Genomic DNA, 24,789 nt, shown 5'->3' on the forward strand with positions numbered 1-24,789 from the left:
ACAGGTGCAGCTACTAAAAGAAGGTGGTTAGTAGTGAAGGATGCCTTGGAGAATATGGCATTTGATTACTGTATCACAACAGTAACATGCAGAATGCTGTGAAAGAACTGAATGCTGATGGCACAATGATCACCATTGCATAGTCTGTATTTCCCACAAATAATATGATACAGTTAGCATACTTATTTCTGATTCTAAAAACATGGAGAAACTGTGCAATCTCAGCCTCTATTGTGATGACTCTTCATCTGTAAAATGGGAGTAACAATACTCACCTATGTGTTCAGTGGATGAAAAGAGCTGTATCAGTGCTTCACTGTGAGCCAGACTCAGTCCTCTTGAGATCAATAGCAAAACATCCTTTCACTTTGACAGAATCAAGATTTTCCCTAGAAGCAGAGTTTCTGTTCCCTATAGTTGGAATGAAGATCCACCAAAGCAATTTGGGACTTCACTGTAAACAGGGGTTCTCCATTAGCAGGATCCACTGGATTTTTTTAAATGCACGGTGAGGTAAGCAATAATTATCAAGGCTCACTATTGCGAGTATTAGATAAGAATTAAATGTTTAGCTTTTATAGCCCTTGAATAACCCTGAAGGACAGTTATGGTGCCACTAATTATTTCCTGAAAATGTCTGTGAGTGACCGATATTTTTCATAAATAGCATTACATCCCCCTTCCACACTTATAGTATATTTTCCTGCTTTGGTTTTGACGCTCCCAGAGCAATGCTGCACTAGGAGGGCAGAACTGCCAACTGGGAATTTTCAACAGAAAAACTATTAAAGGGTGATAAATCATTGGCAGCCCAGCATGTGATTAAAAGCTGCGGCCACCAGCAGTGACCCATGGGGATGCAGGTATCAGTGACAGTGAGCAGAAGGAGGTGTTTGGCATTCCTGTTCAGAGGCCTAACTAGGGCACAGAGGTTTGTTTATGTTTCTGTTCCACTGACTCCTGTGAAATGCCCTCTGTCTGAACAAGGAACACACATTGAGTCAGGGAAAGTATCTCTGGTATTTCTTGAAACTTCAGGACACCGATACTTCAAGGTAATTTGTGAGGAGAATTACATGGGTTTAAAAAGCAGGCAGCACATGTTTGGTCAGTTTGGGACTCTAGGCTTCATTCAACAGCATGACATAACTTGAAGTGTGTTTAGCACAAATGGATAGAAACCCTGCAGATCAACCCCAAAATATCCCAAATATTCACCACATATGTACTGTTAATTCTGGTTGGGCTGAATATGGAGATTCTTTCTGGGATTCTGCTCAGTCCTTGGTATTAATGAGAGTTTGCCTGAGCAAGAACTGAGGAAAATCTGAGTAAGGCCTCTAGGAGTTGGTTCGCTATAATTTATTATGGAGTGAGTCCCCACGGCATGCTTGGTAGCTGTACAGAACACAGAGGAAGATACAGTTTCTATGGTCATAATTTTATTTATTAGTTATTTGTACAGCCAAAACAATATATTTGTAATTGTCTGTCAGTTGGATGAAATATGGTCCCTGGGGCAAGTCTTGCAAGCTGAACAGACAACGTAAAGAAGGGGATAGGGATAGAAGGCAACAAGAATCAGGGTGAGTAAGAGATTTAATCTTATCTAGGTACTTAAGTGGTCCTCATTGCTGTACTATCTGAGAGCCTATTTTTGGTGGGAGATGTGTTTTGTAAGAAGGGACGGACTTGGAGACAGGGAATGTCCAGAGGATGTGGAGGACCAGAGGAATGTATTTCAGTGGTAAGGCTGTGATAACATTTCTTATTGTATGTCAGATTGTTTTATGAAACTCTATTACAGTATAGACATACCCTCCTTTCTCTTGAGCACTTACTCCAGGGATGAATAATGCTCCTTCTCTTGCTCCAGAATAACATTGGAATTGCTGTAGTAGATCAGACCTGAGGTCCATCTGATCCAGCGTCCTGTCTCCAACAGTGGCAAGCACAAGATGCTGCAAAGAAACATGCAAGAAGCCTCACACGTGAATGTGGAGTAATCTACCCCATACCACTAATTGTTAGAGATTGGCTAATGCCCTGATTTATGGGGATTTATCTTCCTTCCAATACTTTTTTTTTATTAGTATGAACTATTATAACTGGATATTTTCATTCACCATATATATCTGAAGTACTGGAAGGATAATGCATCCTGCTTTACTGAACACAGTTTTCACAAGCAATAGGCATATCCTCCAGAAAGTGTCACTGTGCAAAGCTGTCAGGGTGACTGTTATAATTCACGTGGCTAAAGGGTATAAATAGGTGAGAGATGGACACACCTTGAAAAGATAAGACATAAAATGAGGACGTTGAGAAGAATTTGGTGTAAAAGGCTGATGCGAACCCTTATCTAACTTGCAAACGTTATGGAAACCAGATGTGCTTTTTCAGATGTTAGGATTTCCTATTACTTGCTGCTTCCAGTTGAGGCAAGGGGATTGGAGAGAAGGTTTCCATGATAATATTTACCTGATCTGGCTTTGTACTCTGCTGCTGCATTAGTTTCCCCTTCTTGGGATTCTTAAAAACTGCACCCAGCTGCTCGCAAGTCAAATAACACCCCTTTCCTGGGGTTCAGTATATTAAAACATCACAGTTCAAATGTCATCTTAAACCAAAATAAGTCTCTTCTCCTACTTTACAGTTTCTTTACTCTTTGCTGGGCTCTGCAGTTCTTTCTAAAACCCAGGTCCTGCTGCCTGGAGTTTCTTCAAGCCTCTTCCCTCTTAAGACTGTTGCTCCTGTCCCTTACTGCAGGTAGGTACAGCCAGATTCTCTGGTGGGTATGGAGAGCTTCTGCTCCTGCCCCTGCCCATCACTGAAGTTTGCTCCAGTTAGACCTTTATATCTGGGTGTTGTGGAGAGAGCTCCTTGCCCAGTCCTTTCTCTGATCCTGGGCCCTTCTGGATTGCCTGCAGGAGCCTCCCTGCAGGTCTGTGTCTTTCCCAGTTATCCATGCATAAGTGCATCACACTTCAGGTCTCAGCTCTCCATATCCCTCTGACAGAGGAGATCTGCAGGCCTTATTCCATACTCTGGGCTTCTCTGGAGAGACCTCCCCTAGGTTCTTCCCAGCCCAAGATCTTCCACAGAAGCCTCCCTTCTCTGAGGGACCAAGGTCCCTGTAATAAGAAGCCCTGCCCCCAGACTACCATCATGTAATGCCTGATTCAACCACCATCCTAAGCCTAAACCCATCATCTGGGACCACTTGACAAATCATAGCCGGGGCTGTGCCCAAATCCCTTAAAGGGCTAGCTCATCATGTCGCACTCACAAACATTAAAGCCTTGTTCAACATTTCCCTGGAGCCCTTTTGTGCCAACTAAGCTCATGCAAAGGAGCTATAGGTCAGGCATAAGTCTTGTTTCCCCATGGGAGTGCGTCTGGCACAGAGTTGGCAGAGCTGTTTCCTCTGGTTTTTTGCTGGCTATTCATCAGCTACCATTGCTACAGGTCCCTGGCTGTCTTTTAAATGGGGAAGCACAAGTTGCCTTTCTCTCACTGTGACGATGCAGGGATGAACCTGCCCCAATGGGCTGTGCTGCACAACACCTCTGTAAGGTAGGAAATTTGTTATCCACATTTGTAAAAATGGGAAACTCTGTCACAAACAAATCAGATGACTTGATTTGACACAGGAAGTTTATTGTAGAGCCAGGGAGACAGATCTCCTGAGTCCCATCTAGTGTCCAAACCATGTGGTACATGTGCAATATTTATACAGCATGTATATTATTTATAGACTTCATCAAGAGCTTATGACTAGTTTATTCAATTAATTTATCTATTTTTAGGGTTTTGACTTGTCTTCCAACAACTTGGGATTTTTCTCAACTGTATTCACTATTCAGAAGTATTTGTTGAATGTCTGAAGAGTTCTTGATTTATAGTTATATATCCCAAAGTAGAGGACATTCCTCCTCGGAGAGGGTGGGTAAGAAGGATTATATGGGGGAGTCACAGGCAGACTTCTCAACTGTTTTCCAGCCTCCCAGCTTTCATTTAAAAAAATTGTCTCTAGATATTATGGTTGAAGAGAAAAATTTCGGAACATGAAGTGAGTGGACCCAATGTAGAAATGTCTGCCTGAGTTTGCAAAGAGCCTGAAACAATAACTTTGAGTTAAAATTACCTGAATTATTTCAAGTGGTATTAATTCATATGCCAGTGATGATGGTTGAATGTGAATATTATCTATTTAACTGCTCACCAAAGAATGTCAGAAAGGAGAAGTATCATATTATGAAGACCTACACCTACATTTCCTGATGGGGTGTGAAGGACAAGCGGTGGGGTGTGAATGAAGGATGTATAAATTAGGGGGGTAGGCCTTTAACCACTCCTGGAAAGTGTAACGAGGTGTACCTACCTTGCACTAACCCCAAAAGGGTTAGCTGTGCTTTGCAGGCTGAGGAAGCCCCACCCCTCTGACTCTTCTGTGCATGCTCAGCCTGGAGATAGAGTATAAAAGGAAGCAGCCCAACTCAGTCTGGGCAGGCTGCTGAAAGGGAGGATGCAGACTGCAGATTCTCTCCAGGGAGTCAGCTTAGACTGCAGACTCTTTGAGGCAGGGACAGTGTCTGCCTCTATGTCTAGTGCTGTGCAAACCAATAACAATCCTGACTGAGGCCTCTAAGACCTAGCAATACTATTGCTACTAATATGTAATAATATCTGGCATTATTTTTAATAAGAATTGGACATTTTTGTTTTCCTTTTAGTTTTATGTGGTTGGAAGGGATTTTTGTGTATGTGTGTGTATTGTAGGTCCTGGTATGGTTAGTTACATATCCATTATGTGCTCCGTGTGTACTTAGTGTTTCCTTTTGGCACTGGTTTTCATTTACCTGCTCATGCGGCCTGTGATTTTGCTTGAAGAGCTGTTATTTTTTTTTAATCATGGGATCCATGAGTCAGACTCTCCAAAATCAGGAGCTTAGCTTAAAAATGAAAAATAATCCATTTGGGGTTCTTTTCATTTCCCTTCTGGTTTTTGACCCTTTAAGCTTCATCTTTTTAAGTTTTTCTCTTCAGGTATGAGGACTAAAACTATTCCTTCTGGGTGTTTCAAATAAAAAAGGGAAGTTTAGATTCTTAATTAAGCACTTGACTTCAGGAGCTGGACATTTAAGGAAAAATAACTAATGTCAATGAGACTCATGTTAAAATCATGAGACTTGGTAAAACGACAGTCTGATCCATGTGGGTGGCTCCTCAGCCTATGCAAAGACCCTGTGAGGTCAGCAGGATTCTGCACTAGCAAAGCAGTCAATTGCCATGGCTCAGAGTGACAGGCGAGAGGCTAATTCTGTAATCCTTTCTCCAACGAGTAGTGCTTGCTCACTTGAGTAGTCCTGTTGCTTTTTTAAAAGGACTACTCAGGTGAGTAAGAACTGCTCACATGAGCACAGGTTTGTTGGATTGCGACTATGTTAAGAAAATTATTGTTTGAACGTTATTGCAGAGCTCTGCATTTGATACATATTACAGCCCAGGATGCTGCTGGGAAATACAGGGATATTGCTCTGTAGTTAGCTGGATGTACGTGGCCCCTTCAAAGTGTCTTTTTTACCTTGTCTGTTTAAGGTATAGCCATGCAGTTTGTCGTAGAGTAAGGCATCCTTTTGGTTTTCTGCACTGCTTCTAGAAATGCAAGACACCCCACTGTGTACCAATTGTGAAAGCTACCTTATTGCAGAGACAAAAGGTTAAAGCAGTAGCTTGGAAGTGCATTGGGGTCACTGTGTGGGCAGGAGAGACCTTTTAAAATTACATTTAATTTGACTTGCAATCAAACAGAAGTAGAAGGCAAAACAGGAAATGGTATCTTTAGGCATGACATGAAATAGTATTGCTGTCATCTTGAATAAGAAAATCTGACATTTTTTAAAGTGACTGCATATTTAAATAGCCTGTAGGGTCAAACTCTGCTTCCTACAGCCCTTTGATAACTGTGCTGATAACAGCACATGCACTATAAATATCCTAAATCCATAACCCCGTATCGCTGCTGAAGGCAGGCGTGTTCACATATCACAGCAGATGGGAAGAAAGCAAATAATATTTGTCTTGCCTTTCAAATTGATTTCCTGTTTTTAGTGAGGCAGAGTGTGTCCATATGTTAATCAGATTGCTAAGAAAGATAGCAGAGTTCAGGTCAACAGCCCTCCACTTGACATGTTGTTAAAAAAAAACCAAAACCCCTAGGTGGCCATAAAGTATCTACGGTAGAAGCAGTTTTACAAATGGTAGCAATAATGCAAGGGCTGGGGGTCCTTAGCTCTTAATGGCCACCATCCGGGAAGGAGTTCAGTGCCCCTATATCCCACTGAACCACTAAGAACATTGTTCCAGGGACACTCAGCACCTTGCAGGATTGGGCCTGACGTCCTGTTCAGCTGCAGCTATTTCCAAGTGATAGCTCCTTTAATCAGTCTTTTTTCCCTGGGAAATACTTGCTGTGATAAAGCATTCAGGTATCATGATGCTGGACCTAGTATAAGAACCTGAATAGAAGAGAATAGTCCCAAATGAAGTTAAGAGCTGTATGTTCTTCTTTCCAGGCAGAAGATCTTACTTAATTTTAACTGCAGGAATACTCTGGAGACTACTCATCCTTCAGAATGTGTGCATGCAACACCTACTGATGTTCAGAGGCATTACACAAGTGAGAACATTGCATACATGCCCTTTGCTTTAGTTACTGTAATGCAAAGGGTATTTTGAGTAGAACTGGGCAAAATTTTTCAAACAAAACTTTTTTTGGGGGTGAAAAAAGCAGATTCAATGACATTTTGCCAATTTGTGCTGATTTTGCTGAATTTGTTTGTCAACCCCCCAACCCACCCCACAAAAAACAAACAAAATAACCTCAGTAACTGTTCAAATATTCTAATACATTGGAAATGTTTTGTTTTGACATTTTCAGAAAGAAATGTTTTGATTATTTCCTTCAATTTTTTTTAAAAAACATGGAAAATGATCAAAATAAAAAAGAATTGTTTTGTTTCAAGTCGAACAAAATGTTCTGTTTCAAGTTTAAATGATTATTTTTCAATTTGCTGAATTTTTTTTTAATTTGTTTTTGGTTTGACCCAAAGCAATTTATTTTTCAATTTTTCAGAATGCCCAAAATTTTTGGACCTCCTGCCTGACATGAAAACCTCTCCTGCTTTTCCTAACATCAGTGTAGAACTTGATAGATTGCTTAATTATCAAAGAAACTCGTATTTACATTTCTCCATGGAAAGAGAAATGTTGCTTTAAAGGAAACTGCCAATGACTGGAGGCTTTTGGCTTCTTTACAGGACAGAGTCAGTTCCTAAAATAATCTATGGCTTGAATGGAGACTGAGAGATCCATTTTTCTTAGCTTATTGTGTGGCAGTTTATTCTAGCTGCACTTCAAAGGTGAATTGCAAAAGTCCAGAGAGTGGAAACTGAGCAATTGAGAGGGCAAAAGATTTTTAGTCCGGCTGTTATAAACTCAATGGTTTATTTTTATTTAAAGGTTCTCAGCACTCCTCCATCAACTCAAGGCTGAGAGTGCACAGTAAGAGAGAAAGATGCCCTGAGAGAAAGATGTCCAAAACCGAGGAAGACCAGAGCTGACATTCCTAATGTTTCTAAAGTAAAACACTCTTTTCATTTAAAATAAATAAAAACAACTGTTTGAAAGGAAGGATGAGTTTATGGTTACGGCTTTGAACTGGAATCAAAGAGATCTCAGTTCTAATCCTGCGGCTGACACAGACTTTCCTGTGTGACCTTGGACAAGACTCTTATTGTGTCTCCGTTTCCCATGGGTAAAATGCAACAATAATACTTCCTTGCCACACAAGGGCATCGTGAGGATAAACTCCTTAATGTTAGGCACTCTGAGCCGCATTTTCAAAGGTCTTCAGGCATCTAAAAATGTAGTTAGTCACTAAGTGGGAATTTTGAAAACAATAGTGTTGGTTTAGGTATCTAACACCCATTGATTTCATTGGGAGATAGGCACCTAACCTCCTCAGGCACCTGTGGCCACATGTGTTCATGTAATTTTAGGTGCCAAAATACCTTTGAAAATCTGGCCCTCAAATACTGTAGTGATGGGCAGCATAGAAAAGCTCTATGAATAAAAAATACTTCATAACAAAAAAAAATGGGTTCAAGCAATCAGATTAAACCCCTTAAAAATCCTTTGTGGATGACTTTTGTTGTTTTATTTATTATTTGAAGCAACTGAGAAAACCACTTTACTCACAAAATGATTCTTCCTACCTACAGCCTAAATAGCTTACAGTCCAAATAAAGGTCCTTTAAAGGGCAAATGCTGGGCATCGGCCCAGCTCCTGGCACACTGTTAGGGTTGAGTACTGAGCTCAGGAGTCACATCTAAGTGCTCATTGCATCCTGTATCCGATGGAGTAGTTGGGCTCAACATTTCCCAGTCTGACAGGTATTCTTCGTCTTTATAATACCAGCCATTGAAATTCTGCCTTTGTAATGCAAAAGAAAGATGGATCCAACCAACACCTCTGCGTTGAACACTTATTATTTGTATTAGAGTAGTGCCTACAGGATTGATGCAAGGTTAGAGTCCCATTGCTAAGCACTGCACTAACACATGGTAAGAAACAGTCCTGGAGCATGACAGACAAAGGGTAGGAGTTGAAATACAGGCGAAGAGCAGTGAAGTGACTTGCTCAAGTTCACTCAGCAAGTCAATGATCAAACCAGCAATTCAATGCGGAGCTCCTGATTCCCAGTTCTGTGTGCTAGCCATTAGGTGATGTCGCTTCCCAAATTTTGGCCAGGTTCAGAATCTGAACCGTGGTCCAGATCCTCATTTTGTGGATTTGTCTTGTTTTACTTTCAAATGACTGGCATTCACAACACAATGCTAAAACTTTTTTGCTCCTGTTGCAAATTGTTTAATTTGACTATGTTTGGCAGCACATCTGATTCTTGGTGGACACAGATACTGTAATCTATATGCTGTTATCTGATCTATTTTCTAGAGTGCATGTGGCTGTTTTTGAAAGCAAATAAAAAGTAATCCAGTTAGACTTTAAGTCCATTCAGTAAAAACAATTATCTGAAATGCCCAAGCTTCTAACATTTATCAAGCCAGAAAAAGACACAAAGATGTGTATAGATATGTCAGTAGTGGTCGGGGAACACAAGAATAGAATTGTGCTGTAGTTTTCATTGATTTTGTGTGACTGAAATAAAATACTTTGTTTATTTTATTACAACCAACATTTGTGTATAATGAAAATAATCTTTTAAAAGTTTGCAATTTGCGTGGAGCTGCTTTGCTGTTTCCAAATCAGAAAATCTTGCAATGTGAGGGGGTGAAAAAGTGTTGGCTTTAATCTTGGGTGAAAGTAATGCGCTAAATTATGTAATGTGACAATGAATTTGTAACTGCTCTGCCTTGGATTAGCATTTAAGCCTTCCTCCTTCCGTTTTATAACCGTTAAGTGGCTGCTGAGACACTGGAACCTTGTCAAACAAACTTGACGTTACGTTTCAAATTATTTTTAATCAATATGTGAAGGGGCCAAGCGCTGCCATATGTTAGCCACCAGCCATTAGTTGGTAGCTGGTCATTAAACTCTCACTAAGATTTTCTAACTGTGACTATTGTAGTGGGTTTTTTTTATTCTTCTTTGTAGAGTATGGGCAAAGGGGAACATTTGTGGCAGATTGCCTTGAGGACAATAAAAACTTTCATGTAGTATGGTTGTTTGTTCAGACACAAACAATAGACACATTTTGCTATTATCATTTGCCAGCTATCAAGGGGTTTTGAATCTCCTCCCCTCCTTCCCCCCCCCCCCGTGCCTACAACTCAAAACAGATGCAAAATCTTTCTTTTCAGTCTCCTTGAAATGACCTGTGGTGTTGCAGTGTCATTTAGAGGAGAAATTATTGGAGTGAGAGTCGATTGTAACAATAGGGGCCTTGTGCCAGGCACATGACAGAACAGTGAGGAGGCTGTTGGTAACTTTATTGGGGAGGAGAACAGGGATCTGGCAGGTGCTGCCATTGTTAAAGGTCTCAGCTTCTAGACAGTGGTCACAGATGAGTTCATGTCACTTTTTTCAGACTCTTTACATGGAGTTCAGTGCTGTGACACTGGTCAAGTAGCCAGCCTAGCCTTTCTGATCTCCTCAACACAGTCCTTCTGTAATATAATCCTTTATTGCTGAGATTTATCAACATGTCTCCAGGCCATATGGCTTCAAGTTAAAGTAACTTTTGTACTTTCTGAAAGGAACATAAGAACTTAATGTTTACTCTGCTAATACAGGCTGGACAGCAGCTATTGATCCTGGCATTATTGTGTTAAAATGTCATTCAGAAAACCAATTAAAGTTTGATACAAAATATATCAGTTAGTTTTAGTGCTGAATTTTACATCGTAAGAGGTTACTGCATCTGAGTTAAAAGCTGCTGCCAGCTATGGTTGGAAATATGTAACATCAGCTTAATTATTTTTATAGCCATGGGAATGCAGAGTGTTTGATGGTATGATCACAGCTTAGCAAGTATGATATAAAGTTTGAATTGTATTTTTACTCTCAAAAAATAACACGAGTGATGCTAAAAAACTAAGTCAAGCATGTTCAAGTTAATTTATTAATGTATTAATTTTTTCCTTGCTGTCTCCAGTCTAGATCATTGGTAATATTGTAATAGGTACATCTGCTTCTGTTATACACATTGTTTAGTTCTACTTTTTGGCTCATAGAATTTTTTCTTGTAAATTTCAAATTATGTATTCACAAAAATGGCAATATTGGCAGACTGACCAGGTCACCCATATGGAAATTTCATTTGATGATTGGATGTGGATGAGAAAGAAGTTTATTTGCTATAGCTGCTTTCATGCAAACTATTCCAAAATGGTCTAGAGTGTTAAATAGTGCTATTACAGAAAGGAAGAATGGAAGCAAACAGAAAGAAAGAAAAATTGAGGTGTTGCCCAGGGAGAAAAAGATATGTATTCAAATTAGATTTTAATTGTTTAAAAACAGGAGACTGATTTTGAAAGTCACCTAAAGGACTTGGATGCCTGGTTATCGTTAAAATGGGAGTTGGACCTCATAAGTAGCTTTGATAATCCTACTCAAGGACTTTTCCAAACAGCATGAGCTGCATAGAAGAAGGCTCTTTGGCCAACAATGGTGATATTGTGTGAAGAAGAGAAGACTTCTGAATAAGATGGGTAAAGGGATTATAAATGTTAATAAAATCAATTGCATTGATGAAATGTTTTTTGGGGTAGAAATTCCTGCCTATATTTTCATTGTAGATGCAAATGAAAAATAAGACTGTCCACGAACAGATCTTGGAAATTTCAAATTGATATACATTTAAAAATTAGGTTAGTTACACCAAATAGTAGAACTCAAGCTATAAAGTCAACAAAAAAGACAAAATTACAGATCTTGCTGCTGTTTAAACCCAAAGACTTGGGTGAAACAGGTATTTGCATTAAGTGCAATATTTCCCCACTAGTGTCCAATATGCTCTTTATGGAGGGGAATATGGTGGGAGTAGTAGTCCATACACACGTCTGGCTACTCTGCAGAAGCCACTGCAGTTACTGTAGCCTTAAGGCTGCTGTGCTTAGCCCTACATTATGGGGGGACTGGCTGGTGGATCTATGTTGTTGTTTATCCATCAGCACCATACTCCTAATCTGCTACCTCCCTGACACCATATGCTGTGCTAGGGCAGACTGAGCCTAGTGTTCTGCAGATAGTACAGAAAACCAGCAGGGCCAGATGAATTCTTGGGTGTTAATACCAAATGGTGCCAACCTTTCTTGTGGAAACAAGCCACCAGAAAACCCAAACAAAAAGTTTTCTGGTTAGAATGGATAGGTGCGGTAGAGGAAACATAATTCATTCACCATTCTGCAGTCTGGAAATATAATGGGAGTCACCTCTATTCTTTACAATTTTTAAAGATCAATTAAAAAAGGTACTTAAATATTTAAAATCAGCAGCTAAAAGAACATGAATTCCTATAATTTCAAGGACACGTTATCTTTAGTGGTTAGAACAGGGCCTGAGAATCACAACTCCTGATGTCTACTCCCATTGGATATGTCTGCACTACTTTGGGTATGTCTGCACTGCAGCTGGGAGGTGTGATTCCCAATGTAGGTAGACAGATTCATGCTACCTTAGCTTGAGCTAATGCACTAAAAATAGCAGTATGGATGTTGTCGCTGCCCTGCTTCAATATCCACAGTGCTATGCTTTCATGATTCTATCTGTGCTCGGCATCATACTTCCCAGCTGGAGTGTAGACCTATCCAGTGACCTTGGCAAATGACTTGACCATTCTGTACCTCAGTTTCCCTATCCGTATAGTGGGGGTAAGCTTGTGTGTGTAGCAAAGCTTCATTAATTTTTGTAAAGCACCTTGGGTCCTTGGATGACACAACTAAAGACCTCTGGGGAGTTGTCATACAACTCTTGTGAAAGTAATTGGGTCAAATATTCCTTCTCGCCCACAGCCTGAATAGCTGAGCTTTGTAATGGAGAATTCTGTGGCAGTGTTGGAAGGAACAACCAAGACTGTGGTCATGACTAGAGCTGTGCAAATAACTGATTTTTTTGGTCTGGTTGCTGAATGAAAAATTGAAGAAAACATTGTTTCAGTTTAACCCAAAATATATTTCTTTTGAAATTTTTTGGTGAATTGAAAAAATAATTGTTTTGGTTCAAACAAAACCTTTCATTTCATTTTTTTAAAAACTTTTTTTCAAGTAAATTTGAGGTAAAATTTGAAATGAAAAGTAATTTTGAATTGAAATATTTGTTTTTAATATGTCAAACCAAAAGTTTTGATTTTTTTTTTCTGAAAAAAATCCTGGCATTTTCTAACTCTTGAGTGCTTGACTTTTCAACCCGAATTTACTATTAATGTAGGGTTTTGTGTGTAATTTCCTACTTTAAAAAATAAACTGACTAAACAGAAATTCCACCATGATCTCTGCTACTTGCACTACGGGAGTAACTGATAGCAATAGCGGGTTGTCATCCTCTATGTGAGCTAGCACTAGAAGGGGATGAGAGACACACTTTGCCACTGGGTTTCACGGATATTTGTTGACAGCAGAGTTAATGGTGAGACTTATTAGTCTTGGGTTATACTCCTGGCTCTGGAGGGGAGTGTGCTCCTTTTCTGCCTGTTCCTCATCAGGCTTGAGCCCTTCTTTCCCATTCCATCCAATCTGTCTTTGTCAGTCCTGTCTCTTCCTCACCCTGTTTTCTCACCCCATTTTCATTCTCCTTACACAACCTGTCCTACTCTGCCCTTCGGTGCTCCCTATACAAGTCCCAGACTCAGGTCCAAGTCTTCCCCCCAATCCTTCCCGTCTTTTTGTTTAGCTAGTCCCAGTTCCCACCCTGCCCCCTGCCCCAACTTTTCATCCTGTCTCCTTGCCCATCCTATCTTGCAGGTCCTCATCTGATCTCTCTCTCTCTACTCCCATAGGCTCCCAGTCCTAGCCTTCTTGTCAACCTGTTCCAGCCTCCTCCCCACCCACCTCAGGTCCTAGTCCCAGTCTCCTTGTCCATCCAGTCACAGCCTCCCCTTGGTCCACCCTGGCTCCCAGTCTCCATATCCTTGCTTTACCATTTCACCCACTTGTGCTCTCAGTCCCAGTCTCCTTGCCCAAACAGTCTCAGTTTGCTCCTTTGGCTCCCAGTCTCCCCTTCCAGCTCCTCTTCCTGCCTCTTCCTCCCAGTCTCATTCTTACCAGGAGTCTTCTCCCAAACTCTTCCCCGCACCACCCTCTGGTTGGGCTCTTGTCTCCTCTACATTTGAGTTGGGAGGCTTCCTCTTCCAAGTTGCCTGGGTCCAGCAGGTTGGGGTGAAGTATGGTCACTGAGAGCAGAGGAGAGACAGGCTCCCTGCTGTCAGTCCTGGCACCTGGGACCATCCCAGTAAGGAGTTGACATTACAGTGGAAGTTCGGCTTGGTTCCTCTAGTCCTGGGCTGGAGCATGCTCAGTCATTCTTTAGTGATGGAGCATGCACAGTCTGGTCAGCACTAGAAACTGTAAGAAGCTCTGTGAGGATGAAATCTTCAGAGATTTTAGCTGTCAAAATCTAAGAAGTCTCTACTGAGCACATGCAAACTGGTGTTTTTTTCAAAGGCTCTCAGTCTTGAAACTTGGCCAAATTTGGGCAGATTTCCATAAGAATAGAAAAGGCACATCTTTGATAGTAAGGCTAGCCCCTGCCAAATATCATGCCCTACTCAAAAACATGCAGATGCTAGAGTTATTCAAAGAAAAAGTCACCCAAATTTTTTTAACACAGGTAAAAGTATGTATTTTCCCCTAGCCTCATTCTTAAACTGGGCTAAACAGCTTTGGTGAAAACTTTCCAAATAAACAGCCCGAGGCAAACACTTGGCATAGAAAAATTCAGCCCAAATGGTTAAAGCTTGGCAAAATTATAAGCCACCGCTTATACAAGTCCTGCCTATAATAATGCTTTAGAAACAAGTGTTTGGCAACTGGTCCATTAACGTCTTCTAATACACTCCTTGTCTCCTTATAGGGATACTACCAGGCTTCTCAGAGATGAAGGCAAAAGGTGAAGGGCCAATTCACTGCTTATTGCCTGTATGCATTGAAATCATCCCAATACACGTGAAGCTGAGCTGTCGGACTTCATTGCAATGGGCCTCAAGGAAGCAACTGGTGTGAAAGCCAAAAAAACCCACATTCCACCTTGCTTGGCATAGGAATTTACACTTGCAAATATATATTTTGAGCAATTAATTGTTATTTGGCCAAATTTTCCTAAAAGTTCAGATTGCCTGATTGGAGAGCTAACCTGTTCTTTTCTTATCCTTCAGTGGATACCATGTATAGCAAGATGACACATGTTGCCAAAGAGGTTATACAAATTGGCTTGTGGAGAATTGGATGCCAGATACATGTGGCAATGTCACCATATGAATATTGTAGAAAGGGTGCATTGCTGAATTTGATGAAGCTGAGGAGCATAGGTGAGATACTTTTGCTTGTGAAATGAATGCATGTGATAGGCCTACATCTACTTCCAATGAGTGCAGTTGAAGTTAGTGACAAAGCTTCTGTTCACGCAGAAACTCTATATGTGTTTTTCAAAACATCAGCTAGATTGAGACATGATGTGAGCAGGTGCAACCTCTGAATTTGGCTTTTTGAATTCATATGGAATATCCCTTCTTGTGTTGTTCAGTGAGCTCCAGTTGATATTCTTTTCTGAAGTATGAGAGATTTAACTGTCTTCAGACATAGTAAGATTATTAGCTTATGGCCATGCCTTTTGTTATTCAGACCTCCTTGTTTAATTTCATTTATGTGTATATGAAATTCTCTTGTAATTCTTATGCTAGATAAAATCACTCTGTGGCAATGATCGTTTCAGTCACATTTACAGAGCTTGTCGTCACTGAAAAATTAACTCACATCATAACTAAGGTGTTGCTCCTAACTTGAGTTCTGTGCACACACAAAACCCCTTAATTCAAGTATAGTAGTGCTTTTAGCTTGAGAGGAGGTATAGGTTAAAACTCAAGTGAGCATAACTCATCAGCTGCAAATATGAGCACTCTGAAGCGTGGATGTAAGTTAGTGTCATTTGAGTATTGCTAGTCCTCCAATAGCTTCCCACTTATCCCCTGTGAGCTCAGAAAAGAAGAAAAAATTCTCCCACAATTCGCTGGGAAAGAATTAATAGAATTCAGCTTACTGCATCATTTAGAACTATGGGATGAGCTCTTAGAAGTTTACGCATCACACACCAGTGAGTGCAGCGCCAATGTGAACTCAGCAAGTGTTATTTTGCAATCTGTTTGCTCTTACTTGAGGTAGGCTAATTCCAGAGGAGTAATTCGAATACAGATAACTTGTGTTAAATTTGCAATGAAGACATACCCTTAGGTTCATTAACCTGAATTTTGGCCTCACACAACTGCTACTGAAATTAATGAGAATTGCACATGTACAAGAGAGGACATATTTTATCCCTCTTTGATTATGTTATTGCGATGCATGACCAGAAACAGTTATGCATCCTGCTGGATGAATGACTCAGATTCAACCCTTAAAGACATATGGGGAGATAATGTTTGGTTTTTGTATATTTACCTATATATTGGTAGTGGTCAACAATATAATAAACAGTCCCTGTCTATGCTGTATTCTGTTAATTCAGAGATCAAAAGAACCTCTTAGCATTTAAATGAACTGTCAACACGGAATATCGCTGTATTCATCTCTCTTTGAAAGGTACAGTCAATCATCTATGAATGGTGGAAAACACAGGGCCGGTGCAAGGACATTTTGTGCCCTAGGCGAAACTCCCACCTTGCACCCCACATCTGGTCCGAGGAGTCAGGGCTATCCCTAGCTATTTTGGTGTCCTATGCAGCCCCACCACGGGGGGGCTGTGTGGGGCCCCAGGCCTCCATGCGAGGAGGGGAGCCCAGGTCTCCTTAGGGGGGCGGCCTATGTGAGACCCCGCCCCAGGTCTCCACAGGAGGGGAGGGCTGGTCCCAGGCCTCTGTGGGAGGTTGGGGGTGGGGGAGAGAGGCTGGCCACTTCATGTGCGAAGTGGAGTGATCCGGCCCCAGCCTGCTCTGCTCCCCTGGCTCCCAGCTGTGCCACCGGCGAGTGCGGGGGCGGGGGGAAGTTCCCTCCTCCCCCCAAGCCTGGGAGCCAGGGGACCAGACCAGGCTCAGGCTGGGTCATTCCACTTCCCCCCAAGAAGTAGTCAGGCCCCCATCCTCCATGGAGGCCTGGGGCCAGCACCCCCGCTCCGCCCTACAGAGGCCTGGGGCCCCAGCCTGCTCTGCTCCCCGGCTCCCAGGCTTGGGGGGAAGAGGGAGGGGGTAACCGCCCCCCAGTACTCACCAGTGGCTTGGCTGGGAGCCAGGGGAGCGGACCAGGCTGGGGCCGGGTTGCTCCACTTACCATGCGATGAGTGCAGGGCTGGGCCTGGCTGCAGTCTTCAGGGGAGTGGGAGTAGGGGTAGAGGCAGGGGCTGGGGCCATGGGGAAGAGCTAGGGAGCCCCCCGTGGCAGCTCCCCCCCTCCACCTTGCGGCGCCCGCCCGCAGCAGCTCCCCACCCTGTCCTCCTCCCAGGTAGCTCCCCCTGTGGCAGCTCCCCGCCCCAGCTCACCTGCACTCCACCTTCTCCCCTGAGCACTCCGGCACCGCGCCACTTCTCCTGCCTCCCAGGCTTGTGGCGCCAATCAGATGTTTGGCGCTACAAGCCTGGGAGGGAAGAAGAATTAGAGCAGGGGCGGTGTGCTCAGGGGATAAGGCGGAGTGGAGGTGAGCTGGGGCAGGGAGCCCGTTCCCCTGCATGTCCCCCACATGTTACGTGCTGCGGGCAGCCCTCCCCACACCCCTCTGCCCCAGCTCACGTCCATTCCATCGCCTCCCCTGACTGTGCTTTTTGCTGCCCTCAACCATTTGGCGCCATAGGCAGCCGGCTAGTTCACCTAGTGGTTGCACCGGCCCTGGGAAAACAGTCAATTGCTGTATGTTAATTCATGTAGCTAAGTACCGGTGATGGACCTACTTGCCTATTATAAGCCAAGGGACTCCGACTTGTCAAAGAAGGCCAGAAACTGTATAAAAGAATCTTGGATCATCGCAGATCTGCTTGCGGTTTCATACAGGGGAAGACTAAGCCATCTGATGGTAGGGTTTTAGCCCACATAAATTTGTTAGTCTCTAAGGTGCCACAAGGACTCCTGATTATTTCATCTCTGCTATGAATGTGAATCTCAAGATTGACTCATGTCTGTATGTATACTGACCTTTTTAACCTCTCTCTTTTCTTTTTAAATAAATTTTAGTTTAGTTAATAAGAATTGGCTATAAGTGTGTATTTGGGTAAGTTCTGGAATATTCATTAACCTGGGAGGTAATGTGTCCAATCCCTTGGGATTGGTAAAACTTTTTTACATGATGAAATAAGATTTTCAGAAATCCTCATCATGTTTGACTTGGGTACCTGGACGGATACCTAAGGCTTGGTTACTTTAAGGGAAGTATTGTTGGCTGCCGGGCAACCAGTGAGGTAATAGAGAAGTTGTTTTGTGCTGGCTTGGTAAATCTAAGTATTGGAATATCCACCAGGTTTGGGGATTGTCTGTCCCATTCCTTGCATTTCACCCTAATTGAGTGACCTCTCTTGGCTCCCTCTGGGATCCTGGTCACAGTTATAGATAAATGTTAGTGCAATACAATTTAGACCACACACTATGGTTTATACATTTTAGGTTCCAATACAATAAAAATTAACAGAATGAAAAATTAAAAGAAAATCTTTAATTATCATGCTGGGAAAAATTGTGGTAAAAATTAAAGGGCCACCTTTAGGTAGTTTTTTTTTTTAATTTCACGAAACCTAATATTAATGGACATGTTTCCATGAATTTTTGTCTATAAATGATGATGATAGATGACACAATTATTTTCATGGTAATAATGAAGTGATGTAACCTTACTGGATTTTCACATCCCCTGCCCCTGTCTCATTGTGCTAGTGCATGAAAACTAGAAAATGAACCTGAGTAGAAACTGGCTACAGACTAATATCATTTCATGGCCAAAGTAGAGTGAAATACATAAAGTGAATGAAAATCTAGTTGTTAAAAAAATAAAACAGATGTTCTTTGGGTGTAATATCTTAACGTAACATTATGAAAAACAGCTACATAATTATTATTAAATAGTTTTTCTCTCTTTCCTACATCAGGATTGCAGTCCCGGAAATATTTTTTTCCCCACTTGTGCTTGACAGAGTACATTTCAAGAGATGATAACAGCAAAGCTCGTATCATAGTTTTATTATCACTCAGAGGAAAGTTTCAAAAAATGTTTACAAACAGCATCAGTGCACTTGCCAGCTTTGGGGATTTTATGAAGGAAAGGACTGAAAGGTTGACCATAACCAGACTTTTTGTTCTTGGGATTGCTGAGGCCATTACTGAACAACAGACAAAAGTGAATAAATAATAGGCATCTTTGCTTTGCCGCTTGCTCCCTGGTTTAAAGATACACTTGTCCTCCTTCTGCCCCTTATATATTTGACAAGTTTGCTTTCAGCAGATATGACAGGATCTGGTAGGGGTCACTGGCCCAATTCCACATTTCCACACTCGACTTGCTCCAAGTTCACTGGCCTGAACTAATGTCTCCAATGGAGGTCGTACTACTGAACATTATGAGTTTTTATACATTAAACATGCATTAGTGATTTTACCCTGCTTATCTGACAGCTGTAGAAAAATAAAGAAAATTCAGTTTGAACTTTAAAAGCTGGGGCTTAATTTATGTCCGGTACCTTTGTTCCCCAGTTTCTTTTTCCTTTGCCAATTGCAAAACTCAGGGGAGATAATAAAATGGAGGAGCTGCTATTTTATACTTCCACGTGCCTCCTGTGCCTGTGCCTAACTGGTCGAGCCAACTCGAACTCTAGGAGAAGAGTTTTCAGATGGAAATTTGATTAAACAATACAATCATCTGTCTCACAATCTGCTTTTTTATAAAGTATTTTTTTCCAGGGGGAATTTTCTTTCAGAGGGTTTTGTATGAAAAGAAGACATCATGAATACTGATGGGAAGGGCTTGGTATTTTGTTATTTCTGGGTAACAAAGACAAAATGCTTTAATAAAATCAGACAACACAGATGTTGCTTTGAGTATATTTTCCATCTTTTCTTTTCTTTCTTTTTTTTTTTTAAGTTGGGAACAATCCTTCTCTCAGACAGAAAATAGCAGCTCATGACAGATAAAATTAGTTGCTGGAAACCTAGCCAAAAGTTTAGGTTTTTTTGGTTTGTTATTGTTTGGGATTTTCTTTGGTTGTGAAAGGCAACTCTGAAGTAAGAGGCACGTATGAACTGAAAGCTCTTGTTTCTCAGTGTCTGAGTAGTTGCCTGGATGTTAGTCCTTATAGAAGTGTAAAATGGTAAAAATTGACACTGGTATGTTAATAAATGAGCCAAGAAAGTATCGTTTATGTGCGTGAGAAATGTAGGGGAAAAAATGAAATCATGATATGATAGTGCTTCACATTCAAATTAGAGCTGAGACATCCCTTTATTTGTTTAAAAAAATCAAATTAGCAAGAAAAAATGGCTTTGTGGCTAAGAGGCAGAAGTGAGACAAAGCTGATTTGGGTTCCAGTCACATCTTTGCTTTAGTATTCCCGGGTGACAATGGGTGAATCACATGATTTCACATTTTCAAAAGTCGCCACTTTTTTTGGGTCCCTCAACTGGGGAAGTAGGGGTTTTGAACTTGAGATGTGAATCCCCAAAATGAAGCACTGAGGATCGTTAGCTAACTTTTGAACATTGTGATCCTCAGTTCATTAATGCTGATATAGTGCTTTGAGATTCTCCGTTGTAGAACTGCAGAGCTGGAGTCTCTGATCTGCTGCAGCCACTTTGGGCTGCATAAGCCATAAAACAGCTAGAGATGGCCAATGGAGAATTTCCACTGCCCAGAGGAATTCTCTGCAGGATGTGGCCTGTCAAGCCTGGCCAGTTTATTTTTATATTTTGTCTTTTTAATATGTAAGCTCTTCTGGGCAGGTACTCTACCTTCTGGATGTGTACAGCACTGAACAAACTATGGCAGTTACTGGGAAAAATATTTTTTCAACACCAAAACACAATATTATGGCTTAGGCATTGGACTGGGATTTGGGAGATCGGCCTTCTTTTTCCAGCTCTACCATGGACTTCCTATGTGACCTCAGGGAGGTCAATAAGAGTAAAGTTTTCAGAAGTGTCCTTTAATTTTGGTTTCCTCTGTTTCTGGGTTACCACTTTGAAACACCTCTAGCCAGGTGCTGAGACAGCTTTATAACAGAACAGTAATTTGAACAGCTTCTGATGTAAATACCTGATCTCAAAGGAGATATGGTTATAGAAACGGAGACAATCCAGAAACTGTCAAACAAAAATCATTAGTGATGTCTCTCTAGAACGCTAGTTGGGATGCTACATAATCTCTAGTGTATCCCCAGCTACTTTTGTGTTATGAAAGGCAGTTCAAGTTCAAGGTGATTTCTGCTCACTCATTCCTCAAGATCTTTATGGATGATATTTTGCAGAGAGAGTATAACCATGTGTTCATACTTTTTGCTTTCTATCTCTAAAACAGATTTTTAATCCATAAAAGGACTTTACCTTTCACTCAGTGGTTAAACAGTTTCATTAATTGTCTCTGGTAAGGGACTTCAGCTAACGCATTTTGGAAGTGTAACCATTCATTAGTTTTGCTTTACCTATTTTTCATAATTTCTTTAAAAGACACTATTGGAAGTCTAGACATATGCCATGAGTTAGCATAATTGATAATTAAGGTACCAATATGGGTGAGTTCTGCATCCTCTGAGTATCCAAATAGCTGACTACTTTAGTGAGTTTTGAGTATGCCATAAATAAAAAAAGTCAGGCCCTTACATTCTAATGCTGATATATACACAAAGATTGCATATAGTTTGTGCCACATGAGAGATCACGAAGTTCCTTCTACTATGATAGCCAAAACTATCAATAACAATGAGTAGAAAATCTTATTTGATTAGTAAAATTAAAAATTAAGACATTTTGTACTTCTATGACTTTCAGGACTGTACTGTGGGTAGAAATGGCAGAACAGTGTCTTTTGTAGTTATTGTAGCATACAAAGCTGTGAACATGGCACAGCTGATGATCTTAGTTATTTCTGAAGTCTGGATGAAGCTCTAGTGAACTTTTTTTTCTTTACCTTCTCATCCCTTCCTTTTTTTCCTGTGTTGCAGGTGTAAAATATCAACACACTGGGATTATTTTGATCCTGTTTGTTTCTGAGCCTGGTACCAATAGCATTTGTCTACTTAAGTGCCACTTTCTGTTCTAGTTCTGAAGCTTGTTCAGTCAAAACTTGACTAGTGCTGTCATTGATATAGATTCTTTTTCTGTGCACTTGTCCCCTTGAGGTAAAGGGGACAAAGAGGTGATACCAGCACCCAGATGATGAAAATGAAAACCCTCTGTTTGATTCTACTTTTTAAATCCATCTTTTGATGAGTAAATAGCATATAATAATGATAAATCAGTGCCAGAGTAGTAGGAGAAGCTGGAAATAACTGCTATATGCACATGAAAATATGAGTTACGGCTGAGTTGCCATTTTCCCCAGATCCATGGCTAGAGTCCTGAGACTGAAGGGAATGCTTTCCCTACCTGCTATTCTATTATTTTTTGGAAGGTTGTTGCTAGGAGAATCTAAACGTCTAGGAGTGCTTGAGTGGGAGATGGTAAAGGTGGCCTCCATAGATACACATGATAACTAAAGTAATATTATTTTGCCTGGGGAGGATCTTATATGAGGAAAACACAGATGTAGTTACTGAGAGAAACTCTACTCAGCTTTCTGGCTCTTCACACAACCTGTTAATCAAGACCATTCCCTATCATTTCCATTTGGAGACATTACTTCACACTTGCAACTGCACAAGAACAAATGGAGCAGAAGAGTCTAATTAAAGTTACAAGGACTTCTTTATAATGGAGCAAATGTCAGTTTAATGATACAGTTACAAATCACAAAGAGATCAGAGCAGACGCCCCAAGTTTTATACATTTTTGGCAAAGTAAGTGGGAAACTAAGTGCTAAAGTGAGGTCAACAGATGGGAAAAGAGAGGTACTATAGGGGAAAAAAGCAACAACACGCACACACAAAAAACAAAACAAAACAACCAAAGGACAAATCTTTGGAAGAAACAGATTTTTAAACAAAGTTTGCCAAATAAGTACACTTTTTTTCTTGAAGGGACAGATGTGAAGTGCCCTTTCAGTTAATTTTGGACAGGAAAAAATGAGCACATGCAAGACTTCAATAAATTTTAGTGCAACCACAATAGGCAAGTTCAGACCATGATGAACAGTTCAGCATTGGAGGTTTGGGGTTATTCACTGATGGCTCTTCATGTTCCTTCCTCTCTTCTATTTTAAAACATATTAACTGAACAATCAGAGAGATGCAGAGCTCTATTTCTTCCCCCCTCATCTCTCCGCAAAGAAACATGACTTGTGTGAAATATATGCTGTTTGTTACACGGCTGGGAATAGGTGCTTCTCAACTATCAGTGTGACTAGGGGAAAGGGATTCAGAATGCTTACGATCTGTTCCCTCTAGGTCACTGATTTGCTGGCTAGGCAAGACAGTTAGGCTAAGATCTTGAAGCCTGGATGCCTAGATTAGGCTCCTAAATTCCTATTTGGGCCATATACAGGGAAAGGTAAAACTAAAGGGATGTCCAGTATATTATCCCATTTGATAGATGGGAAACTGAGGCACAGAGAGATTGGAGGCAAAAATTTTCAAACTTGAGGTTAAGCACTTAAATCTATACTTTGCTATCTAAATAAGTAGCATGATTTTCAGAAGCACTGAGCACCTAATATTCTAACTGAAGTCATTGGGACATGTCGATGTTCTGCTGCACTGAAAATCGAGCCACTTTATTTATGTAGTTTGGATTTAGGTGACTAACTTTATGGCATCCAAGTTTACTTTTACCCTTTACTATTTTGTCATTTATTTTATATATATATTTGGAACAAATAATCAACTGTTCTGCACAATACCTATGAGGAGCCATATCATACTGATGCTGTGTCTGCTGACACTTCCTCCTCCTGCCAATGTTCTGCCATGAATTGCTTGTATTGAAGGCCCTTTAAGACAGGGACCACTGGTGAAATTTTGGCCTCACCGAAATCACTGACAAAAGTCTTAGAAATTTCAACAGAGACAGGATTTCACCTCACATCTTTTTATATGCTTGGCACACTACAGCAATCCATAATAATAATAATTAGTTAATAAATATAACTGAATCATGCGAGGACCCCTGCCTGACACGTTGGATAAAGTTTTGGTGAATGTGGACTGTGCTTAGTCTCAGACTAGTATAACTACATATACTGAGAGAGAATAGTGAAAAAGGGTATATTACCCTAGCCAAGGACATGCTTTTTGTGGTGATCCTTAAGGTAGATCACACCGTTATACAAAGCCCTAAAATTTAGTAAAATACACATCTGGCAAATTCCTACCAGTCTATTTTTCTGAGTTTGCCATACCATGTGAGAAGATCATTTAAGACGCACACAATTCCAAAAAGCTTCCAACCATTGGATCTCATGCAAATTCCATGGTGCATGATTCAAACATATCAAGAGATTGAAGACAGAATGAACAGGGAAATTGTGACCTGAATTAGTCTCCCAAACACACTATTGTATTTGCCAGAAAATGCTTGTGAAATACTGGCTAGTGTGTATGTGTAGCTCAGCCTTCTAATGGCTGGCCCTGCTGCTATAGGCAACCAGTAGAGTCTTCTTAGTTAAAGGAGGGATTGGGCTGTGTTTTGAGCAAAATGTCCTGCCATGTTGTATGTGTGCAAGTAATTTAGTGGATGATTAGTACTGTCTGTGAATGATAGCATGGTCCAAACTGTTCATACCACCTATAAAAGGTACTACTGAGCCAGATACTCACAGAGTAAATTGGAGCGTCTCCAGTGAAATCTTTGGTTACACCAGCTGAGGATATGTATGTAATGCATTGTCCTAGATGCTGCTGTATATGATACATCAGTCATTTCCTCTGGATGCACACTGGGAAGAACTTACTATAAACAGGAAATGTACCTTATCAGCGCACTTTTCCACCCAAGAAATATT

This window comes from Chelonoidis abingdonii, chromosome 4 (assembly GCF_003597395.2).
Source record: "Chelonoidis abingdonii isolate Lonesome George chromosome 4, CheloAbing_2.0, whole genome shotgun sequence".
Classification (NCBI taxonomy): Eukaryota; Metazoa; Chordata; order Testudines; family Testudinidae; genus Chelonoidis; species Chelonoidis abingdonii.